This window comes from Falco punctatus (genome assembly GCF_963210335.1).
Source record: "Falco punctatus genome assembly, chromosome: 6".
In the NCBI taxonomy this organism is placed as follows: Eukaryota; Metazoa; Chordata; class Aves; order Falconiformes; family Falconidae; genus Falco; species Falco punctatus.
This window is the reverse complement of record NC_137585.1, coordinates 4,448,194-4,471,676: the sequence shown is the minus strand read 5'-3', so window position 1 is coordinate 4,471,676 and position 23,483 is coordinate 4,448,194. Positions and strand designations below refer to the sequence as shown.

The 23,483-nt window shown below is 44.0% G+C and overlaps 1 long non-coding RNA gene across 1 annotated transcript in view; it reads left to right on the top strand.

Annotated features, from left to right (window-relative positions):
- Nucleotides 1-23,483, top strand: part of LOC308065910 — a 60,136-nt gene that overhangs the window by 28,059 nt on the left and 8,594 nt on the right. Inside the window, exon 1 of the long non-coding RNA XR_013928971.1 lies at nt 1-23,483. This exon is cut by the window's left edge and continues 28,059 nt beyond it. This is a non-coding gene — a long non-coding RNA (uncharacterized lncRNA).

The following is a 23,483-nucleotide window of genomic DNA, read 5'->3' as shown; positions in this document are numbered from 1 at the left end:
CCCTCTGTGACCTCAATATCCAATTCCTGTTCCCCTTGGTTGCTTCACTTGCAGAAATAATACCATCTGTGGTGAAGATAATACCCTGTAGCAGCTCCTTGGTACACGTGGTCGTTCTGATTTCTTCCACCAAACCCCCTACAAGGCAGAGCGAGGTGCCATGTGTAACCCACATGTTCAGCTAACACAAAAAGCCTTTAACAGCAGCTCTTTTAAAACCTCAGACTAATCCTATTAACTCCTAGCAGCAGGTGTGAAGGGGCTGATGCACCCAGTCCTATGCCTCCCACAGGTACAGAGATGCTCCCGGGGTGCTCATACCTTCACAGGCAAGCACACAAATGTTCTCCCACATGCAGACCTGTTCGCACACCCACCCCACGCGGCGCTCACACACCGTTCTGCCCAGCAGCGTTTCACTGGGAGAGATAAGCGGCACACACGATGTTATGGTATAAAGAGAAAGCAGAGCTCCAGGTCTCCATCAGAGGTAGGCACAGGCTTCTCGGAGCAAAGCTTCAATGTGTGGCTGTGATTTTATCTCCCGTGTCCATTTATCGTTAGCATCAATTGCTGATTTGGTGGCTTAGGGATAGCACTATGCGATCTCTGTCGTCTCTTTCCCCTGGGGTTAGGCACTGCTTTTTCTCATTACCTTTTTGCTGAAAAGTGTTTATCATGGCAGATAATCTGAGATAAAGCTCCTTCTTGAAATCGTTTGTCTTTCAGCCATGGGAGTAGGAAGTGTCTCACAGTTTCACTCTCCCCTCTCATTTTAGAGAGTCATTCTTCTTTCTCGCACTACTGTACTTCAGCTGTGGCCATCCAGCTCTAAGGTATGGTCTGCATTTTTGCACATGCAGCCAAAAAAAGAAAAAATAATCAGAAAATGTAAAAATTTGGGGTGTAGGAGGAGCAGTAGAGGGGTCACATTCCTTAGTTCAGGCTCCCTCACTGTCTGTTGGACTAAGTCTGTCTCCCTTCACATGGCAGGTTTGATGCTGGCAGAGGTACAGGTGCCCTTATCCCCAACAGTGGCTGTCTGCTGCAGTGGCAGCGTGGTGAGGTCAGCAGGCAGAGCTCTACAGAAGGCGATGCTGCTTTCACTCAGGTTTCGGTTTTGAACCTCTGAAGCTTCAGAACACAGAGCTGGCTGGTTCAAATCAAGTGATGAGAAGTACAGCAGCCTCTTCTGCTTTTTGGTTAGAAGCGTAGAAGGAAAACAATTTTGTTCTGTAGATAATTTTATTGGAATCGCTGCATAATGCAGACAAAAAAAATAGTGAGATTAAGACTTTTTCATCTCTTGGGAAAGCTGAAGATTTTTTTCATTGTAAGCTGGTGATGAAAAATTGAATTTTTTTTCCTTTCCCATGGAATGCAAATTCCAACACCAAATGTTGACATTTTTTTCAAAACAAAGCTTCTTGGTTATCTCAAAATCAGAGCATGTAGTTTTAGGGAAGTGGCATGAAATGTCCTGTTTTAAATTGTTTCCACAAACTAAATGTCCCTCTAACACAGCTGCTTGCAGGAATTGCTCCCTGGCCCTGTCATAGCCCCAGTAACACTCAGAGACACAGGATTCACACAGGGTGCTGCCTCAAGTTGGCCAGACAAGACTCACTGCATTGCCTTGGGGGTTTATAGGTCTCCAGTTGTACCCAGCACATAGTGGAGAAGGGGGTGCTGGAAAGGCAATCTGTGAAAGCAGTGCACCCTAGGGAAACACAGTTTGGAATCAGTTCAGAACAAACCTGCATTTTTTCCTGGAAAAAACCTAAAAAAGCCTTTGTGAGGAACATTTGCACACAGGTTTAGTACAGAGGGCACTGGGGAGGGAAGGGGAACAGGAGGGGTATCTCTTGTAGATAATACCATTATAGAATTTACTGCTGCTGTAATGACACGTATAGGTTGTTACCTTTTAAAATCAGCCCCCCTCTGCCCCCACACGTGGCAGGGTGGACCCACATGCTACCTCTTGTAGAGGGATCTGCAGGCAGCAGCCTGCTCCTACCTGCGCGCGTGGGTCAGAGCTGGCAGTGCGGTAGCACAAACGCACAACCCAGAGAAACCTGCAGGATTCAGACACCTATGCAAGGACCAAGAACAGGAGTAATGTACCCTGATAGCCTATACACACGTACATAGTCTTAAACGTCCCCATGCTAAGGCACATGCAGGATTTGCAACACTTTTTCCTATATTTTCATAGAATCATTTAGGTTGGAAAAAACCTTTAAGATCACCAAGTTCAACTATTAACCCAGGACTGCCAAGACCACCGCTACACCACGTCCCTGAACACTGCATCCACAGGTTTTTTAAACATTCCCAGGGACGCTAATTCCCACCACCTCTCTGGGAAGCCTGTTGCAATGCTTAACAACCCTTTCAGGGAAGATTTTTTTCTTAATATCCAATCTAAACCTCACCTGGTATAAACTGAGGCTGATTCATCTTGTCCTATTGCTTGTTAGCTGGGAGAAGAGACCAGCTCCCACCTGCCTAGAGGCTCCTTTCAGGTAGGCATAGAGAATTTTCTTGGAATTGCCCTAGAACCAGACACGCTTAGTCGTCAGTTTAACCCAAGCACAGGTAGCGTTCGGTCCTGCCGCTCACAGATCATCCCGTCTCCCTCAGGAAAGTGGATCTGGCTGCCCTGGTCCCACTGAGCCAAGGCTGCTGGTGGTGCCAACGAGGAGAGAATCCCGCCAAATCTGGAGCCCTGGGCTCATTCACATTTTCCCCTGTTCCTGAGGGGAAAGAAGAAGGAGGAAAAAAACCAAACCAAACCCAAACCAGCTGTGAATTTATTGACTCTCCCTTAAGAATCTCTAGAGCAGTAAATTCCACCTTCATGGCACTGGCTAATTATGCATTTATTTAACTCTGTTGCTGTGGTTTTTTAATGACTCTCTGCTGTTGTTTGAAGTTCACTGTCTATTATTTGCAATAAAATCCCCTGTCATATTTTTGCCTCATTATTCCTAACAAATAGTGGATTTCCTGGGCCCTCTCCCTTCTCCCCCTCCTCATTGCTCCATGCCACCCTCACCTCTCCCGCTTGCACTCCCAGAGTTTCAAAGACCAGCTGTTAGCATTTTGTCGATGGAGTGCTTTTGAGAAACTTCTGTCACGGGCTCCAGCACAGCAGGGGCTGCTGAATAAAATATCAGCCCTTCAAAAGGGAATTAAGGCAGAGAACAAAAGCAGCAGGGAGAACAAGGAGAGGAAAGGCTGGTCCTGTGGTCCCCCCTCCTGCCCAGCAGTTTGAAAGAGGGACCCCTTTGGTGTCACTGCCAGGCAGTGACCTCCAGATGCACAGACAGCTGTGGTGGCCAGTTACTCGGTGATAATTGCCTTTGGCACGATAAAGAGAAGAAGTAGTACAACACCTTTCTTAGGGAAGAAGTAGTTCAACACTTCTTAGGGAAGAAATAGTGCCATACTCTTCTTAGGGAAGAAGTAGTACAACACTCTTCCTTCAGTGGCATCAAGCTCTTCAGCACAAGTTTCATCTTCTCCAACTACAGCTTGCAGGATCTGACTCCGCGCTCTGACTTCCCTATGCTTGCCCAAGGTTCGCTACCGAAATGTTTCTGCCAGCCCAAGAAACTGCTTTAAAACTTTTAATATTGTTTCCAGGTAAAACACGGTTTTTCCCAAACCAAGTAAAAAAAAGGGAAGTGTATTGATGTACTTGGATTTCACTGATAATTTCCAGATCAGCAAACACCACTCCTATCTTTAAGAAGTGCAAGAAGGAGATTTGGGCAATTACAGGCCCATCAGCCTTATCTTGATACCTGGGAAGGTGTTGAAACAAATGCTTCTGGAAACCATTTCCAAGCATATTAAGGATAAAAAGAGTAACTGGGAGTAGTTAGCACAGATTAATGAAGTAGAAACCATGCCTGACCAACCTGATAGCCTTTTACAATAAAAGGACTAGTTCAGAAGGTGAGGGAAAGTCAATAGATACTGTTTATCTTGACTTTAGCAAGGATTTCAAAACTGTTGTTCCTAACATTCTCAATGGCAAACTGATGAACTACGGACTAGGTAAGGGGAGAGTGAGGCTGAAATCTGGCTGAAGTGCTGGGCTTAAAGGGTTGTGATCGGTGGCACAAAGCCCAGCTGGAGGCTGGTCACTAGCAGTATACCCTAGGTGGTCCAATACCATTTAACATCATTAATAACCTGGACAACACCGGGCAGAAAGCACTCTCAAAAAATTTGCAGAAGATACAAAACTGGAAGGAGCAGTTGATGCACCAGAAAGTTGGGTGCATCAGAGGGACTTTGCCAGGCTAAAGAATTGAGACAATGGGAAACAAGAAGTTCAAAGGGAAATGCAGAGTCCTGCACCCAGGAGAGAAATAACCTCATGCACCAGTACATGCCAGGGTCCAGCTGGCTGGAAAGCAGCTCTGCAGGAGAGGCTCTTGGACTCCTGTTGAACAGCAAGCATTGAAGGAGCCAGCAACATGCCCTTGGGGCAGTCAGCAGCCTCCCCTGAAGAAAATCCTTGACAGCAGTGAAGGGAGGTGATCCTTCCCTTCTACTCAGCACTGGAGGTAGAATGTCTGGGGTGCTGTGCCTTGGTCTGGGCTCCCCAATGCACTAAAGACGTGGACATGCAGGAGTGAGTCCAGCAATGGGCAACTGAGGTGATTAATGAGTTGGAGCATCTGATGTATGAGAGACTGGCAGAGCTGGGGTTGTCTAGCCTGAAGAAGAGGTGGCTTAAGGTGAATCTTACCAACACAAATACCTGATGGCAGGCAGTAAAGAAGACAGGGTCAGACTCTAGTTAATGGTATCCAACTAAAGAGCAAGAGGCAGCAGGTGCAAACTGAAATTCAGGAAATTCCTTTCAAACATCAGGAAAATCTAACCTTTTTACAGTGAATGTGGTCAAACACAAGTTGCCCAGAGAGCCTGTGGAGTCTCTAGCCTGGCAGCTATTCAAAACCCATCCAGACGTAGGCTTAAGCCACGTGCTGTACTTGATCTTGCATTCAATAGGGGAGTTAGATGGGGCAATCTCCTTCCAGCCTGAATAGTTCTGTGACTGGAGGTTCTCTAAACACCTCCCACACTTCAGGAAACTTCAAAACAGTTTGATGAGAACTAGGAATCCAGAATTTTTCTTTTAACCTAAAAATGAGATGTCTCCACAAATTCAGAATGATTCCAAGTTGAAGAAATCATCAAGACTCACCCCTTTAACCACAGCTTCTCTTCGAACATCTTGTAACAGAAAAGTGACTCAGCTTGCTCTGCTTATGCTCTGCTGATGCTCTGCTGTTATGCAGCATGTTTCTTGAAAAAGAAATATTGGCTCCCTTGGAACCCTTGGTCAGGAGAGTGTGTACCAACATTTGCTGCTGCCTTTTTTCAGGCACATTACAAAAGCCCCACACCACAGGATGCCTTCTGTCTCACCAAGGAGGCCAACTGGCAAGTTAAGACATCTCACAATTGTGTAGTTTTCTGACACCCATTGTGAAATTTTAGCTTAGGTGGTTAAGATACCTTCATCAGGCCTGGGCTTCCCAGACTTTATTCCAATTACCTAGATAATTACTGCAAATTCTTCATAATTTAGCCAAACTGTACATATTTAAATTTGTCCTTGAAAATAAGGTCACTGCAACCCTTGATTACATTCTTGCTCCACACTCCATTCAACCTGTTGGATGTTCTGGAAGTCAGGTGTCTGAACTGCAATGTTACATTTTAAAAGCGGTTGCACTAGAGCTACATAAAGGGAATGTTCCTTCCACCTCCATGCCACGACACTTTCACACAAAGACCCAAACTGGAACACTCTCTGATTTACCCTCAGCTTAGCAGCTCCAATAGCTGCTTTCAGCATCTCCAGCTGCTGCTTTTTTGCTTTGTGCAAAGTAAATGCATGTTTTGGATGGGATAAGTAAACTTTATACAGATAAACATGTTACATACACCTATGCATGCATATATAAATATAAATAAATATATACACATGAAGATATATATATATTCTTGTACTCCTGCTACCTTTGAAAAGAACTGATTTGGAGCAGAACATTTCTGGAACTTACGTCCAGCTCACCCAAGTGTAGTAGTTAAAAAGTACTTCCAAATTTCACCATATCTCCTTTCAATGTATTAAAAGCAGAATGATGTACTTCAAAACAACATTTTACTTAGAATGCTTCTAAACTTTTTCAGAATTTTAAAAGCAAAACAAATAATTTCACTTAGAACTAAAGAATGTGATTGCCCAAAACCCCCCTGAAGTTTTCATCAGCTTATCTGAAAAGACCAAGAATTTATTTAAAGAAAAGCACAGACTTTTCGCAGACCTAGTTCGGTATCCAGCCTTAAGATAGTTCTGTATCCAGCCTTAATCAATTACAATGGCTTGTATTTACCAATTAAATGTCATCTCACTAGTTTCTGTTTTCTCTAATGATCTAGCTCCTCATTAGTGAGTTTATACTAACTTTTCCACTATATTCAGTGCTCTGAAATTGGTATTTGAAGTACCACACCTAGTTTGGTGACATCCTGCCTCAAGACAGACACACACCAGTTACAACTATTCCAGCGGAGAACAGGCTTGACTGGAGGTCTACAAAATATAACTATGAATAAAGGTCAAGGGTTGGGCTCATTCAGCAAAGGAGACAGGGGCAAGAGGACATGTAAAACTTCATTAAGAAGTTGAGTTATTAAATGTTCTGTATGTCTGTGGTAGAACAAGCAAGATCCTCCAGGATATAATTGCAGTAAAAAAGATGCGATTTAAACATTAGGAAAAGTTCTGTTGCCAGAAGGATAGTTGGAGACCGAAGCTGCTTAGCTAGAGGTGGTACTGAGGATGTAAGTCTGCACAGTGTAGTGTTGACTCAGCCTTTGAGAATGGTGGGGTAACAAATGAAGTTGCTGCATCACGGGCATGACACGACACCTCAGAGAACAGAATGTCTGTTTCAAAACCAAAACTCATTTTACTCACACTGCCTTTGCTACCTGTCCACAGAGTACTAAGGTACGTGAGTAGAAGTGGTCTGTCCTACCAACACAGGACTTAGTTTGTCCACTCACCTTCCTGCCACCATCCCTTCATAATTTGAGGTTTTTCCTTTTTGGATTCCCTTCACCTAGGCACCCTGAGAAGCTGGAATTAGATGAGCTGGGATCTGACTGGCCTGCTGCTCCAGGTGCCAATACCACATGGCCCCTTACAGCCCATCTTCTCCTGGTAATTCCGGTCCTTCCACATGCAAGCCTTCCCATTACTTCTTAACTCATACCAGTTTTGGCATATCTATTAGTTCTCTTCCATCCTTTTCAATGATGTTACCTTTAATGCATCTTTATTGTAGCTCCTCCCATTCTAACAGAAGAAATGCACATTATGAGCCTTCCTTTTCCCAGTCTCCCCTGGTTCCCTCAAAATACCTAGGGAAGTCCATAGTAAGGACATATGAGGCAAGTGTCATTGTTAGGAATAGGCTGTTAATTTCCCAGAAAGCAGCGAGGAGCCCATTCCTCAGGTAGAGAAGAAAGCAACGTACCAGTCTAAGAGTCTCTCTCCTAACATTAATCGTCTGCAGCACCTCAGGGCCCAAAGGCATTTTCACACCATTGCTTCTAGTTTAATAACGCTAGCGCTGAAGAGCTACAGAGGGTATTTTCCTTCAAAGAGGGCTGGCTGAAGCAAGTCTGTGAATAGCAAACCATGAGGGATGCCACTCTCACATGCGTAGCTGGGTGGGCGTGCGGTGGATCGGGGCGTGAAGCCTTGCTCCTGGACAAAGCAGGCAGTATGGACACAGAGCAGCATCAGCACGCATGGCTCTGTGGCGAGATTTACCGACCTGCTCTCTATGAAGAGATGTGTTCAAAGGTTGAGAGATGTAGCTGGATTTGGGACAGGTAAATAATCAGGAAGCTGCATTTCTGCCTAAGAGAGATAAGCCTGGCACAAGGGGACATACAAACATCAAAGCAATCCACAGCACAGTGAATGGATCCATTTGCCGCAGAGCTTTAACACTCCGATGGGAAAGGCAGAGTGGAAAGACCAGATATCGCCTTCGCCTATAGTCTAACAGTACTTTGCAGCTCGATCCTTGGAGCTCTGGTGTAAACTGAGAAAACCTGAAAAAGGTGACGTTGAGAATTAAGTTTATTACCAGTGGGGCCCAATTCACCATACCAGGATCTCTACCACCTCTGAAAGGAACATATCCACAGTGCCCACGTATGGAGGGAGGCTCAAAATTGCCACTCCAATGACTACACTTAAATTGCCAATCAGGTTGGGATTCAGAAAGCTAAAACTTCAATTCCAAAACATAGCCTGAGGCCACAGCATGTCTGAAGCACAGGTTTGACAGAGGGGCTCTCATAGTGCTCCGCTGACTAATGAGATTAAAGGGGTTTCATTAAATCAGTTGTAGTTATAAGGCTTTCACCTTATTGCACTTGCATCTTAAAAAGGTGTTACTGTATGGTTTGATACATTTGACTTGGAAAAGATTAGCAGCAAGTCTGAAGTTTTCCATTCAAAGCAATCCAGTATCAAATGCCTCAGTTGAACCCCAAGAGCTCGGGAGTGGGGCTGTTTCGAATTTTGGCATTCGGACATGGACAGAAATCTTCCTGGCTTCTGATCAGTCAAAGGGCTTTTCAGATGACAGCAGAGCATATTTAAAGTCCTTACAGGTCCATCTATGGAAGACATTTGACACAGATTGAGGTCTCTAACTGCTCCAAATTACACAAGCAGTGATAACTAAGAGTTTTTGAGGTATATCAAGTCACAGGTGAGAATCTGGTGACAAAAGTAAGTAGAAGGCAGCTGATCAGCCAAATGCTGGATTTCCTTAATTTCTGCTACACCACACTTTCCATTAGGTCTGAAAGATCACCTACTGCCTGTTGGTAGTCTACCACTGGTAAAAATAATTCTGGAGTGTCACAAGGGGTTTGATGGACAAATTCTAAGAAAGACACAGAGTGTAAAGAAAAAGTACCTTGACTAGTGGCTAACGCAGATGAGGAATTAGAGAACACAAGCCCAGAGCTGTCAGTCACTCGATATCGTCTCAAATCTGTATCTTCATTTCTCCGTTGCACCAGAAGGGGGTGAATTAGCTATGCACAGTAATAAAAAAGCTTAAGCATTTTAAGATATTTCATTAGCCAAGTGTAAGGCATGTGTGTGCGCGCATTTCCCCCAGTGTTTCTCCTCAGGTAGGAGGACAGCCCTGTTGTATCTACCTAGCACGAAATTAACGCCTGCAATGGGGAAGATGTTCAGCATGACAGCTGCAGCCTGACTAAGCATCTCACACGGGTTGTTACCGAGATACTAGCATTAACAGAATACGATACCTTTTTCACTGTAGTATCTGCCCACTGAAGCATTCGCGAGACACATTAGAATGCAGCAAGATGTACATGAAGAAGGCTTAATGTTATATTAGAAAGCACCAAGATCTCCTTAGGCAGTCATATCAGCAACTGGATATTATCACTATACATTTAAGGAAAAACAGTAAGTACCTTTTGTCACAGTCCCCCATGGTCACAGCATTAGCTGTAGCTGCTAGCCAGTAACTACCCAGACTATAAACTACTAGCACTTGTAATGTTACCACCACTCTCCTTTACCCCACCCTTGGGCAGCTATAGGACAAACTTTCTGGACACCTGGGTAACAGAGCCACACAGGAAGAGCACAAGATTGAAAGCGTCAGCAGATGTTTTACTGAGCATCTTGAACAAATTTCACAGTACATGGCTGTTATAATTAGCAGCATGGTATTAAAACAGAATACAGAAGTATTTTGAAAAAAAAAAAAATCTTACTAGGTACTACAAGAGTACTTCACTAGGATTCTGAGTGAGTTATCCCATTCAGCTGCTCCACTCCCTGCTCAGGAGGGCAAGAAGCTCCCTGTTACCTGTTTGCTCCTGGTGCTTGCTGTATGAAGGACCCTCAGACCACAGGTCCCTGGGACCTCATTCGCCAGAGCAGTAGCTGGAGATCACCTCCAGAACAGCTACAGCCAATATTTGACACTGCAAATAAAAGTTGCCCAGGATATTCAGAAAGACCATTTTACAAAGGAGAAGACTGTATCCTGCAGAATTTTTTGTTGTCTCGGCGAGACCTTCTGCCTCTCTTCACTCCTTTCTGGTGCAATGGAGAAATGAAGATACAGATTTGAGATGGTATCGAGTGACTGACAGCTCTGGGCTTGTGTTCTCCGATTCCCCATCTGCATTAGCCACTAGTCAAGGTACTTTTTATTTACACTCCATGTCTTTCTTAGACTTTGTCCATCAAACCCATTGTGAAGTTCCAGAAGGTTACTCACATTACCTCAATATTCACTGGAACAAGGGTGTCTATCTGCTACACGAGAGCTGTACATGATGGTATATCGTGCTCCCAGGCCTCACGTAACCACAGGAAAAAACACGATTCGCAGCTTCCATCACTTGGACAATGCCTTTCCCTCCAACCCGGACATTTCTGAAGCATTACCCCAAACACTTCAATTCAGCCACTCAATACTTTCATTGAACTACTGTGGCCTTTTGGCTACTGCCCAGTTTCTCTGGGAAAACAGCCTTTGTCGAGGCACAGAGTGAAAGATTGAGCAAGTTACTAAAGGAAAGAGGAAAGGCAGGAAAATAATCTTGCAATTATTCTGCACATACAACCACTCCTTTTAGAAAGGTAACCAAAAGCAAGCCATTGACAGCAAAGGTGAGAGAGAAGGGACGCATATTTCAATGAAGAGATTTATTAAGGCCTGTCTTTTCTTTAACTGCAGCTGTACACAAGATTGACATATCCTGTAAGCTACCTTTGATAAAGTCCCTAGTCTTGCTGCAGCAATGCAGGCCATTTCATCTGCAGTGCATTTACAGCCGTAGTTTACAGGATTTTCTACTTTCATATCCCAGCCTCAGTTGCTAGCTGTCTCTCAGGTCAGTGTTTTACTAGCTCGTAGTTTGTCAGTGAGTGTCTGCAGTATCCACTGCCTAACAACTCTTCCAAGATAAAAACACAGAATAACAGAGTAGGGTAGAGTTCAGAAAGCAGATGATTCTTGAACCGTGACTCTGAATGGGAGTCCTACAAGTAAGTTTGAGTTACATTGATCCTGGAGACAAGCAAATAGTTGGGCAGAGACTGTAAATTCTGGATCTATCTCCAATACTAGCACCCTGGAGGACAGTCTTGGCACCACGGCAACTGTATGGTCCCTACCCAGTGAACACAACTTGCAAATAGAAAGGAATAAATGAGGAACTGGCACAGGAAGGTCCCAAAGCCACTACTCATTTTTCTTGAATGGCAGTTTTGATGTAGAAATTAAGAATATCTTCTCTTGAGGTCAAATGAAGTAGTCATGATCTGATTAATCACCAGCTCTACCACGGGCTGGTGGGGAGCCTCTGCTCTGGCACCTGGAGCCCCCCCAGCCCCTCCTGCCCTGGCCTGGGGGCTTCAGGGCTGTTCCTCCCACATGTTCCCACTCCTCTCTCCCAGATGGAATTGTGCAGGCTTTGTTCCCCCCCGCCCCCTGCTTCTGAAATCTGTTATCCCAGAGGTGCTACCACCATCGCTGATGGGCTCAGCCTTGGCTGGTGGTGGGTCCATCTTGGAGCCGGCTAGCACTGGCTCCATCAGACATGGGGGAAGCTTCTAGCATCTTTTCACAGAAACCACCCTTGTAGCTCCCCTGCTCCCCCCCCACCAAGACCTTACTGCAGAAACCCAATACAATACTCCAGCTAAAGCCTCCTTCTGTGTCTATAGTATATTCCATACCTTTACAATAACACAGGGAACAGTTCAAACTCAGCTGCACCTACTAAGTACCTTGACTTATACGTCAGGAAATAACACTGTCCTCCCAGCCTGCATTAGACTTCAAGTTCCAGGTTGTTACCTGGAGCCTTTCCATTTTTCAGTGCTTGTTTCCAGGCTACATTTTGAGGTGATCCTCCAAGACGCAGGACTGGAGAGGGGGAGGAAGAGTGAAACGGAAGAAGAAGAGATTAATTTTCCTGAAAAAAACTTCATAAAAACTGTGTTCTATCTTACAAAAAGGAATCAATATTCAAAGTGTGTAAATATGCTTCATGCCGATGCTCAAATCCCCGGACACAAGTAAATGGTGTCATGTCCTGCAGACAGTTGAGTTGTTATGGACTTAACCAGGCCTTAAAAGAAATACTTAATGTTCACAGCAGGCAAGACTTTACCCCTTGTCCTCACCAAGGAACAGGTTGGTAGTAAAAGACTGGAGCCCTTTCTGCTTATATTCACAATTATTAAATTAATAGACCAGCAAGGATCTTAGGCTGTCAGAGCAGACGAGGGTAGAGTCTCTGTAGAATGAAAATGCACTTTAGACGATGTAGAAGTGAAGGAGTTTTGAAACACAGGGAAGAGAGGAGAGAGGCTAGAGAATCAGGGCCAAAAATATCTGGGTACAGGAGATGCAGAAAGAGAAAAACACCATATTTTTTTTTTCTGTTCATACAGGTCAGATGAACATACTTGTCTACAGAATCATCATTTCCTCTATAAGTATTTTAAATGTTCTAAACACTTTTAAAAACTTCACATACAAAGTAGCAAGAGCAATTCAAAGATTGCCAGAGCTTTGGTAATTCAGAGATAGGGATCCAGGCACCACAGGTGTTGGAACTAAAGCCATCACTTCAGATAATCCAGAAGCAGAGCAATGTTTAAGCAATGCTTAACTCTTGAGCAACATAAGCCACCGTGAGAGCTGGTATCAGAAGCCTTCTAATGAAGGCCAGAACTGCAACAGAGGACAGAGGATCATGCTCCTGCTCCTCAGCGTGGCACTGACGTTACAAGCAGTGGTTGCTGTCTCAAGGTCAGCCCTTTGTAGATATCCACCCTGAAGTCAATATAAGGCAGACACTCTACCATGAGACAACTTCTGTTTACTCAACTCACTTTACAGAGGGACAGCTCTTGTAATAACAGCCCATGCAGACTTAGAATGAGGAACTTGCAAGTTAGTCCCAGTTATAATGCTTTTCAAACTCCACAGCTAGCTACAGCTTCAGGAAGAATACAAGAAATTTGGGACATCACTAAGTGATCCTGTGTTGAGTGATAGGATAGGCCAGAGCTTCTCTAAGATGGACTTGGACCCTGATGTGAAATAGAAGGCAGAATATAGATGGGCTCAGCCATTCCTTCTCCTTCCAGAGGTTAGGAGCACCTGTCCTCAAAATGAACCAACTAAACTCACCAATCAGTTAAGCTTTCCTGTTTGCAAATGCTTATGGTTTTCCATGTCATCTCACATTTTAGACTGAATGGCCTTCAATGCCATTGCATGCTCAAAGGATACAGTGGTTGACTAAAATTCAGTACAACTGCACATCTAGTCTTCAATCATAGAGGATCCAGAAAATTCAAAGAAACTTCCTTAAAGACTAGGACAAGCACACAGATACAGAGATAACCTTCAGCTTTTGGCACTGTATGACTTAAGAAATCCCTGCACAGATTTACCTACATCCACAGTCTGAGCTGGTATCCTAAATTTCAGGGCAGAAGGCATTTGAAGCCACACCTTCAGTACAGAAAAAAGTGTTGGTGCCTCCTATTTTCATACTGCCTCATTAAAAAACAACAAAAAAACCCCACCAAAAAACCAAAAAACTTTTTCTTCTCAGGAGGTCAGTGAGGTATGTAGGATTTCATAGCATCTGCGACACAGGATGGTGCACTACAGTGAGAGTAAACCTAGGAGGAAAGAAGCAGAAGGAACTGAAGTGAAACCACATGGGCTATTAGCCCCACATTAACACTTTAATAGCGTATTATTTCATCATTTGCCAAAGCTCAGATGAGCCCTAACCTTTAGCAGATAACTCAGAAGGAACTAAAACTATGGGGGTAGCTAGGATGGTTTTAGCTATTTGGAACACTGACACGAAAACAAGGTCTGGATCAATAGATAGAAGGTCAAGGATAGTCTTAAAGATCCAATTTTAAAATCAGGAACTACCTCAGGCTGTTTTTAACCCAGAGCTCCACAGGATTTTTGCAGAGGAGTTTAGTTTGCCTCCATGATATCAGAAAAGTGACATAAAAGTGTAGAGCTTACATCTAGAGCTGTGTCACTTCCCCTAGGAAAAAAAAAACAAACAAAAAAAAACACCCAACAACAAAGAAAAAAGTGCTACTACAGAAATATCAGAGTGGTTCTGTTAAACACCCTCAGTTTCTGCATGGGTTTTCTTTACAACTGGAGCAACAAGGCTTATGCAGGTAGTAGAAGAGCTTCAGACTAGATTAAGTTTATCAATCCATTATGAGCCTGCTGGAAGGTAGAATCCACAAAAGCCAAAGTGCTAACAATTAAGCACTTTTCAGAAGCAACTTGCAAAGAATTTGTCAAATCATTCATATTCTTTACATCCCCAGAAGGGCATGATCATCTATCCTTGATGCCTTTCCTGTACAAGTCTTCCAATAAGTTATCCGAAAATGCTATGCTGTGCAACAGTCCCAATGTTCTGGCTTCTCACATTGGTGTCTGCCATCACCTGATTCTCATATCCTGTGGTCTCCAGCCTCCTGCACAGGAGGAAGCAGAAATAAGCATTACAGAAGTGTCAAAAGGCATGACTTCAGATGGCAATTCAACCCGTCATGAGCATCCATCCCTGAATGTCTAGTGACATGGGGAGGGTATGTGAAGAAAGATGAAAGGGGACACTTTCATGACAGTCTCACCAGAGGAGTCCAAGCTACAGACTTAAGGCAAAAATTTCATTTCCATTTAAGTTAAGAAGTACAGCTGCAAAAGATAAAGGTGATTCTACTGCATTTCTTTCACTCCTCTGATTTTTATCTTAAATATCTGAAAGAGGCAAGAATCTATTTTAGTGCCTTTCTCAAGGGGGGCTGATCTTATTTTACATTACTTACCCCAATTCTAGATTACCTTGAATATAAGAGCAAAGATTTTATAGAAAATCCTTTGCCAATCCCTTCCTACCCAGAATACGGTTCCACCAGCAGAGAGTGGGAATTGTTACCAAACAAGGCGTTATCTTTGATGGCTGGTCAGCAGCTTTCACTGTGCCTCCTGGCTAGACACGAGGAGTCCAGGTTAGTGGGTTAGTGGTGGCACATTCATCCCTCTAGAGGCCACAGGGAAGTGACCATCACGGGTACGCTGGATTGCCACAGGACAGTAGGCAGTCCTTGTAAGTTGTCATTTGAAAGCTGCCATCTGTCCACCACTCGGTTCCTTTTGGTCAGGAAAGAGAGCAGAGCCAGCTCTTGCCTTCCCTCTTTCTCAAGGACCTGTTTTACACATATGCCCCTTCCCCTCAGACAATTTGGAGTTTACTACTACTAGCCAACAAGCAATCAGGCTACATTCCTCTATCAGGTTTCAAGAGAGGATGTGTTAATTGCCTGCAGCTCTTCAGGACACAAATTATGTTCTATTAGGATAAGTTATACAACATAGGACCAGGAGTTTAACTAGCAGCTGGAGCCAACAGCATAGTGAGCCTGCCAAGTCTGGCACATGTTAAAGAACTCTCTTGCTCATCATCCATGAAGTCTGCAGGTGCTGCCAATGCCCAGTAGCAAAGGGTAAGGTGATATCAGGATTACCACAGCTGGTTCTGATGAAATTGTCTCACTTAATGACATCCTGGAGTAAGGGCTGGAAAGCTGTCAGAAAGATGACAAAGAATTTTGCCAAAAAAAAAATGGAAAATTGAATTACATATGTGATTGATATACATCTGTTTTGACAGGAGAATATTTCTGTGGTTTAGGAGGCAGGACAGGGACATGGGGGAGGGCTGCACCAGAATAACCAGCATCCCAGGGATTGCACTTGGTGTATTGTAGTTAAGTTCCCCTGCTCTACCAAGTTCAGAACTAAGGCATCGAGGCTAACACAGTCAGCAAGGCAGCATTGCCTTATGGCAAAGGCAAGCCCAGAGGTCTTCTGTCGGGCTGTCTCATGACACAGTCAACATGAGGGCAGCAACCCAGCTGCTTATCTGACCTTTCTGGAAATGGCCATAACCAGCAGGTGACTTAAGTACAGGGTTGGTTTGGGGTCTTTTGTTTGTGGTTTGTTTTTTTTTTTTTTTTTTTTTTTTTTTTAACCAGAGGTTTATTCTATTACTTTCGCATTTTAGAGACTTGAAATTACTCCACTCAAGTTGTGGGAATAGGAGAGTGCTTTCTTGCACAGTTCCAGTCACTAGATATTACATTTAATACTGCCTCCCCCCCAGGAGGATATCGAACCAGCTACTTCCTGAATCAACGCGAAGTTCACGGGGAAGGAGGTCTCTGCATTTCAAATCCTAATTGCAAACCTGCTTAGAGCAGGAGGGGAAAGCACATATGAGTAGCTGTAGGCTGGGTTTTTTTAAAGTTGGTTATGAACACTGTCTAGCTGCAGCTACCACAAGGGCCACACAGTTGTCTTAAAGAAAAGATTTCTTGTACCACAGAAATGGTACAAACAGGTCACTTGAAGCCATGAAACCTTTAGGGGTGTTCTAGAGCTATCTAGGAGCCATCTCCTCATGCTGAAGAATGCAGACGCTGAATGGCTTTTTGAATAAATGACATTATATTTTTATAGCACAAGCTACTAAATTAGGCACAAATGTTACCTCCAGATGTTCCACTTGAAATGACACTAGCTCGACATAAAGATGTCCGTAGAACTATTTCAAAACCCGAAGCTTTCTCACGATAAGGCCTTGGTATCATGCTCCACAGGACTGTATGAACAGTTAATTATGAAACTTGTTCAGTTTTCCCCCATTACTGACAGTCCTTACTATTGTCATTCCAAGCCACCTGTGTTTCTATAGTGACCCAGAGAAAGCCAGTCCCTGGGATCATACCAGAATTCCTTCCTTTACATCCTACCCAAAAGGAAAATCAACGTACCACGAGGCAGCGTGTCGGGGGCAGGACAGCACTGCCTAGGCTGCTCTTTGCAGCATCTACAGGCAGAAAGCAGCAACAAAGAGTTACACCAGCTTGATTTCCACTATGAAGCATGCTTGTGGATTGCAGAGAGCTATAGACCATCCTGGTTTTTACCATCCTTACCATGAGAAGCATCTACATGTTTTGTTTCAAGTGCAAAGGAGGTCTCCTAAGAAGTCCCTCACAACATTTGCAATTGTTTCTCTGCTACAGATGTTCTAGCTGACACAGCGCATGGTAAGCTCAGAAAGCATTTCAGTTCCTCTTCAAGGAAAGACATCTTTTCTCTTGATCCAAAAAGTTATTGTAAGATGTTCCAGAGAAGAGACAAAAACCTAAGTCAAGGCAACTGTGTGCCCTGCCTAACCCTCACCTTATTTCTTAAAGAATACTGCTGTTGTCAACAATGACAACATTTCTCAAGTTTTAAGAGTCCTTTACCACCCTTTACCTGCTTTGGAGACATACGTTGCCTAGGTATCCCCACCCACCTCCATTTAAACCCAAAGAAGGTACGTTTTTCCATCAAAGCTTTCCCCTTGCATGAACCGTCACAGCCTTCTTTTCACTTTAGGAGCTGGCAGCTTTTCTCTGAGGTAGTACCTTGTCTTCACACACCAAGAATCCCACTGAAGCTAGTCAGTCACGCTGCTATCATGCTGATCTCCACATCTCAACGGAGGAAGCAGCAGTTCTGTTCTTCCAGAACAGGGAGCACAGGAAAGACTAGAATTACTTGCTACAAGTATTTGTGCTGACCAGGGAGCTGCCAAACACTTTTTATTGCTGCCATCAATTCTATTCCTCCAGGACAGGGGTATACATAGCTCTTTTGGCTCCCAGTGACCACAGCTGGTTTCTGTCTCCTCACCCTGGGCTATTGAGTTCTTATCGTCAGAGAAACAATGAGTTACTTAACAGCAGCTGAGACAGCCTTTTTTTCCCCCCTCTTTCAATTCTCAAGAGCCCCACTATCCAGGCGACATTATATGATAATATGCATCATGTTTCCAAGGCAAAAAGAGACACAGCCAAAGCCATCATCCCATGCTTTACAGGCTTTCATTTTCAATGTAAATGAGCCTGGAGTTAAACTGTGACCAAGCAATACAGTCAGCCAAAAGTTTAAGAGCTAGACCCACAAAGGAGACCCAACACCTATTTTCTCTATACCTTAGAGGGCTTGAATTGTGTCTTTTTTTAATCCAAATGCTTTAGGAAGAGGCAATAGGCACCAGCAAGACTAGCCTAAGCAGCTCCTGTGCACCATCCCTCAATCGCTTCTCCTTCCCACCCAATGCCCGGAGGAAGGCAAAGCAGCATGGGCAATTCAAGTCAGCATTGCCAAACACTGTCATCCAGCAATGGATTCATAACATTTGACATAGTTAAATGTAAAAGCCTGGTAGTCATGAGGAAAAGGTGGTAATTTTCTCTATCTTGAAAAGCAGGAAAGATGAAAACACTTTGAGAGAAACTTGAAGCTTTGCTTCGGTTTCAGAAGCTGCCCCCTCTCTATCTCACAGTCTAATACCTAACAAGTAGTGTGTCACGTCACACTAGGCAGTTGCAGAAGGTCTCTTAGCGTGCAAAGGTCTGCCTTCTAGGCCACTTCACATGTAGGAAGGGGAACAACAACTATCACAGTCCTCCTGCTGCTGAGATCAGACCACCACCGGCAGCATGACACAGAGGATGGGGCTGCCCTAGAACATCCAGGCAGAGAAGCCACAGTTACAATGCCTCAGACTCCTGGGTGATAACTGCAAGCCAAAAGCGAAGTTATCGACCTTCCCATCCCTTTTCCAAGGGGAGCACTTATAAAGCCACTTCATATATCTAATAATCTTTTTAGAAAGCAATTACTGTTTCTCACTCAGGTTTTTACAATCAGCTAGCTCTGTGCAGAGGGCAGGTTCTTCACCACCGACTGCAGGCTTCAGTTTTATCATTTCCACTGTGTGAGCTCAGAAGAGATACCTGCAGAAGAATCCCAAAGCCTGCACAAAGTCTGTGCAGTCAAGACAGCCAGGATGGTTTTGGAAGCTTGTGCTTGTCCCAGACCTTTCTTCCTTTCACCCAGAAAGGTCACAAGCTGCTGCCCCCACCATGCTAGTTCAAACTGCTCACACACTGCTCCGAAACTGATCTCTGGGGTGAGGATGTAAGGACTGTTTCAGGAGACTTTTTACAGGCAGACTAAAGACCGTATTACAGTCCTGGGTTGGAAAGACGACATTTTTCTGACCCCCATGGTTAGGCTGGTTTTGCTGTTGAAGCCTCTATAACATAGAAACATGTTACAAACCTCCACTTGCCTACTATAGAAGCAGGGGCTTAGTTTAGGAAGCTGGCACACTACTCCAGAGCCCAGTGCTCCTGTATGTTTACTCCTCCCTTCAGCCATACAGCAATCATTGGCACTTCCCTTATAAGCTTTAGCTCATCCATTCCTAATGCTGGTTCAATGACCTCTAGAATAACTGGGCGAGAGATAACCAGCTTTTACTCCTAGCTGCTAATGTGATGTACATCCCACCAATTGCCCTTCTCTTAGGAGAAGGATCAGACCGCAAGAGCAGGTAGGATCAGGTCTTAGAGGAGCTTACAGCAATCAGAAGCTTAGCTGCTTTAACCAGAGAGGGGCTGTTTACCGACATGGAGTCTGAATGCAGCTGTGAAGCAGGTACTGAGAGTGCACGGACCTTGCAGAAGGAGGCAGGCGCTTTGCAGCTTTGTCTGTGTGCATTATGGGCTCAGCTTTCCTCTCTGAGAAAGCACTATGAGACCTGCTGCACCGATGAAACAGAAAGAATAACAAGGGCAGAAAAAACTTGCAGCCCTTTGGACCACAGCTTTAGCAAGCAACAGCCATCTCGGTGGGACAGACAATTCACACAAAGGAGCTAACAGTCTCTCTTGTACGCTGCCTTCACACCGTCTTAAACTGCAGTGAATGAGGCCCCACAGGTATGCAACAGAGAGGAGTAAGGGAGGGAAAGCAAAGTTCTCTCAATTTTACACTTGGTCACCCAGCTTTATCTAGAGACAAGAAGAAATCTCATTGCATGTAATTCACTTACCCACAGCACTCAGAGGGGAAATCATTGAAATGCTGTTTGTGGGAAGGGTGAGAGGCATGCTTTTCCAGCAGCAGCAAAGGACGCGATGGTCTCCCAGCTTAATCACATCTCTAAAGCTATTAGGAGCCCCTAGGATCAAAGAAAAGAAGCACCAGAGCATCCCAAACGTACTCCCCAAAGGAGTTCCTTTCCACTTTGCTAGCTCCATCCTGTTCTTGCTGCTCAACAGTTCATAAAAAACTCCACCTGCTTACAGGAGAACACTTTTATACTCTTAATTGAGCTATAATTGGACAGAACTAAGGCTTATGTCCTCCCCACTTCAGGTAAGGCTGCTACATCCTCCCCGGGACAGGCAGTGAGAAAAACTATTTGCACCTTGCAGCTGCTCCTCCCTGCTTAAATTGTCAGCACCTACCCCACATTATCCACTTTTATTTGTTCTGAAATCAGTTTGCTAAACCCATCGCTATTTCCTAAAGAAAAATAATCAGATTTCAGAATGGAAATGGAAGAGGCAGCATCTGAGAAATACTCTCCAGTGCCATTACTGAGTGAGAAAAATATTGAATGTTATGTCCTCCTCAAAACAAACAAACAAACAAAAAATCATAGATGAATGTGTGCAGAAGGAAGGGAAAAGTCTGAATCATACAAAGGGCAAAATTTTTATGGACTGCTCATACAGCACTGAGCAATAAATCATACTACTTCACAAATAATGCAAATGCTTCCTATAATCTCACATGCACATATGTGCAACATTTTTAGGCTTCCATGTAAACATAACAATTAGTGATCACATCTCAAAAAGAACTTACTGCAGCGTGCGTGTGAATACATAGACATAAGCATGAAGCATAATGCATAAGGAAATAAGATGCATTCATTGTAAGAATTTGGGAAGTAACTCCACTACCACAACCACAGGGGCAAACGCCTACAGCCCCTCCAAGCCCCTGTGGCTCCAGGGTCAAAAAGGTGCACAGAAAGGGAGGTGGTTACCATGCTGGGACTTTGGATGTCTTCACTTTGAGACAGCAGTGGAGCAGCAGATTAAAACAGTCCCATGCAAAAAAGACCCAGCTAGAACAGAGAAAGCCTGTGATAACACAGAAGCTTGAGGAAGCGAAAGAGACTAAAAGCAGAAGAAGATCCCAGCCTATAAACATTGCCTTCATCCCTGAAGAAGTTACCTTGCTTCTCAACCCCTTCCCATCCAATGGGTAGCTGGTCTAGCTACCTGGAGTAGATCAATATTGCTGTAGCTAATCTGTGGTAGCTGCCCAAGTGCACACCCTGACCTCAGTTTCAGGATCACATCTACAATGATGTAAGTGCAAGGACAAAAAAAGCTGCCACAGAGCAGCTGCCACACAGCAAATCCACAGCGTAGCTTACCACACAGCAGTTAATTCCTACTGACATACTCCATCACCGGCTCAACTAGATGCGAGAATTGGAAATATCAGAAGATGCTTGCTTATACAGCCAACTTACAAAATTGTCTTGCTCCTGGTATGTTTTGGTTTTTCAAGGTATCTCTCTTCCTACAGAACTGCAGTCATTGTGTCAGGCAGAGCCATCTAGGTGTCACGGAGGGTGCAGATGTTTTGATCTCTTCAACTGAGACCTTTTTTCTTTTTTTTTTTCTTTTCTTTTTTTAATGTAAAACAGAAACATTTTAGATTGAAAGGGCATAGAAAAGTAAAAAAAAAAAAAAAAAAATATCAGTAGTTTAGTTATATTGTCCAAAGGAGGGAAATACAGCAAATAAATAAATGACAGATAGGAAACAGTGGGAATTAGCTTTTTAAAAAAGCTTTCTAGTTTTAGTTATCTGAGAAATCTTTTATTTATTTCAATAGTTCATTTTGTGTCTGAACTGTCTGTCTTGTGTGAATAAAATCTTCACCTTGGGGATCTACTACTAAGATTTTTTTTTGCATGGTGAGAGGGATTTTCAAAACACTTTAACTCAGTCCTGTTTCCCCCTGAAGTCAAGAAGCAGCATTTTAACATCAATGGCAATGAAAGGAAAAGAAAGCTGATCTAGAGCACTTCTAAAAATCACCTTCCCACACATAAATTTCCACTTCTGATGATTTGTACCTGTGAACATGCATGTACCAAACATGCTGAGGTGCTTAGGAATTTGGGACAAAAAAGGAACCTTTGTGGTACAGGTCTGTGTTGAAAATGCATCTCAAAGAGAAAAAAACACAGAGGAAATGTACATAAACGGAAAAGAAATTAAAAGGTTTTGTTCAGAACCGTAGAAAGTGTCTGTATGAAAAGCTAAACTAGCAATAGTCTGATCTAAGACAGACTGGTAAAGGATAATAGGATAAAATGAAACCAGAAGATACTTAGTCTAAATGAAGGCAAACTGTCCCTCACTGATATTTGTAAGCTAGCTTTTTTTTTACAGAAGGGATTAAAACAAACACAGTTCTGTCCATCTTGACAGTTGAATCCAAAAAGAGTGGCACAACATTTATTATCTGTAGTTACAATTCTGCATCACCAAACAACCCGCTGCGGTGTGCAGGAGCCTCAGAGTTGCTTTAAATTGTGCCAGCAGCTTGCAGAGGCGATACAATGCTCAGCAGCACGAAATAAAGGTGTATTATGAATGACGGTAAATTCCTTATTGTATGTCTGAGAAAGCTGGTACAGAAAAGTGAAATTATGTGTCCAGCAGTCTAAACTAGATCCCAAGTCTACAACTTTTTTTCTGCTCCCAGTGATGAGCAGGATACTTGGTCCTGTTAGACTTGCATGGATGGACTGGTACTGGGGTACTGATTTTTAATTGCTGCATTCCTGTGCCTGACACGGTGGGGGAGAGGTAAGGACAGGATAAAGTGATTTCCAGCCTTGTGCCTGAGAAGAGGAACTCAGCAGTGTTGCAGTGTGCTCCTGCCCCATACACCCCCAGCTCTGTTTGCACATGCAGCATCCTGAGGGGGTGGCTCCGTCTCGTTGTAAGCTCTCCTTATGCTGCCTGAGCCGCGCGAGGGGCTGTGGTGTGACAGCGAGTCGCACTTGACATCAACATTGATGCGGGACAAGGAAAAGCCCCTACTGCTCTGACCACACAGGTCCGGGGCAGCAGAGACCCAGCCATACAAGCCCGACACAACGTTCTGTGCATCCACAGCAGCGACCCAGCCCGGCCACGGCACCGCTGCTCATTGGGCAACATGTCCTTGTGATACAGGCTCTGCGTTGGAATAAGGCACCTCCAAGGCAAAGTGGACGAGCTGGCAACACAACTTATGTCTCCCACTGTAGAGGAATGAAGCTGGATTAATTAGCATTGATAATATACAGCT